We start from the raw sequence: 2,337 nt of genomic DNA, 5'->3' as shown, positions 1-2,337 counted from the left end.
ACTATTCATGTTCTGACACTTCTGAATCTTATCCTTGTGTTTGAAATGCTGTTGTTTGGTGTAAATGATACCAATTTGCTCAGAATTTTTCTGTTCTCTGTCTCTTGTAACCATCACAAGCAGCCATTTTTAATTCCTTTCTTCTCCAGCTATGTTACTCCACTATCCCCTCTTGTTGCACACGGCTGGATGCTGAGGATGATATCAGTTGCTTAGTCTATTAATTGATTTTATAATTGATGTAACTGGATGTTTCAATGTGTTTTTGAAGTGCTCTCTGAACTTGTTCTGAGTCGCCAAATAAATGTGTTTGTGCAGCAGTTGAAATTGCGTAGCATATAGGCGACTTTTGTAAATACATATGCAGAATCATCATCTGAGTACTCTTCAACATTGAAAAAATATAAAATATACACAAACCACAGAAGTATGAAACTTCCTGATATGCTGAAGAGTAAAATCATAGACTTCTTTCTGCTTTCCATTTGAGGGTCATTGTGATTCTCCAACTTAATCTGACTCCTCAGTCCCTTATGGACTCGACTAACCAATAAAACGTGTCTGACCGTCAGAGCATTCAGCAACAGAATAAGAACCAATGGCAATATTGGAGACAACACCTTCTCAAAGATTCTAAATCCAATCCACCTTGGGTCTGGAAAATAACTTGGCTGATTAGAACAGTAAAATGGAACTTTGTTCAGTATCTTCCTTGGTCGAAACCTAAAGTAGATTGGAGCATTTTTTTAAACATAATAGGATGCCAATTGTTGCTAAAACCGCATTGGCAGTTTTCTCGGTGCAATATTTAGATTTGAGCATTTGGCAACAAATGGAGACAAATCGATCGAAAGTGAAGGCAATGGTGAACCGGACAGAACAATCTATGATTGCACGAATAATGGCCTAGTGAGCACTACATAAAGGAGTGATATAGAAAAACTTTAAGTGGAAATAATAATCATTTAATGGACGGAGTGCAACATCACTGATAATCACTAAGAGATCTGCTGCTGCCATGGCCACGAGGTAGCGAGTGGTGCAGGCCGAGAGTCGACATTTTCCACGGGACAGAATTACAATGGCCATTACATTAACTGTAAGAGAAAAATAGTAAGATAACATTGAAATGAATGGCAAAGGCTTTCCATTTCTGATACTGTAGTTAGGACTGGATTTAGTTAGCGGTTAGTTAGTGTGAATACAGATGTTAAAAATCCCAAAAATAATCTGTATTTGATTTCTTCTTGCATCTGACTGTTTTATCAGATTTGGGATTGAGGCATGCAGTTGAAACTACAGGAATATCTTTAGCTAACTGCATATTTTAATGAAGAAAACAAGAAACTGTTAGCTCAGAAGTCTTTCAAAAGATTCTGTCCACTCCCAGCTTTGGAATCCATCAAGGACTGGGATCATTCCCCAGAATTTGAAACTCAGTTTCCAGACTTGAAGCAATTTTTGCGATTATAAACTCTCATCACTCTCAAACTGTGATTTTTGTCCTGAATGATAACATTCATAAATGTTCGACATTTAAACAAAAAAGTTTAATGGATTCTATAAATATGATCAATGCACAGAGATTATAACTACGAGAAGTTTGTTAAATGAAGCTAACTTTTATTTTGTAAATATGTTAAAGTGTGACTACAGAACACTTTGCATTCAGTGTATTATTATGATCTCCACTTTAAAAAATTAGGAGTGAGGCATTGGATCAGGTCACTATTATCTCGAGAGTAATGCAGGAACTGGGAGTTCACAACTATTTGAGAAGTGTTCAATGGAGTTTTGTTCAATTCTAAACTTAAGAATTGAGTTTTTTTTTCCACTGCTTGCTAGTTTGAGAGCGACACGTGGAAAACAAATGTCAGTTTAGAGGGTGGGGGTGGGGCGATTGATCAACGTAAGACAATCACTGATATATTCCCAGAAATTCAAAAGAAGTTGAGAGATCGAGTTCCTCCAACAACAGTGTTAATGAGAAAACCTTCTATATGGTGCCATTGAGCTGGAAAATAATTCAGATGAAATGACAAAGTGAATGTTGAAGGAAAGAAATCAAGTACATTCAGACAGGGTTAGCTGAACAGGAATATATAGGGTCTCCTGCGGAGCAGGAACACGGGCTCGCCCTCGATAGACAGAAAGTCCGGTCTTGCTTTAAACGTGTACTTTGACATGGTGTAACTTATGTTATTGGCGCTTCTTTCATGGTGTCCACATGGATTATTTATTAAAACAGGATGTGAATGACCGAACGATTGTCAAGATCGTACACGGGAGGAGATTAATCAGCACCGGAAACTGTTGTCGTTAACTCTCCTCAGAATA

The 2,337-nt window shown here is 37.4% G+C and overlaps 1 pseudogene; it reads right to left on the bottom strand.

Annotated features, from left to right (window-relative positions):
- Positions 1 to 204: 204 nt before the first annotated feature.
- Positions 205 to 1,089, bottom strand: LOC125483454 (annotated as a pseudogene).
- Between the last annotated feature and the right edge of the window lie 1,248 nt (positions 1,090 to 2,337).

This window comes from Rhincodon typus, chromosome 7 (genome assembly GCF_021869965.1).
Source record: "Rhincodon typus isolate 14 chromosome 7, sRhiTyp1.1, whole genome shotgun sequence".
In the NCBI taxonomy this organism is placed as follows: Eukaryota; Metazoa; Chordata; class Chondrichthyes; order Orectolobiformes; family Rhincodontidae; genus Rhincodon; species Rhincodon typus.
Note: the sequence above shows the minus strand (reverse complement) of the source record. Positions and strands in the feature narration are given on the sequence as shown.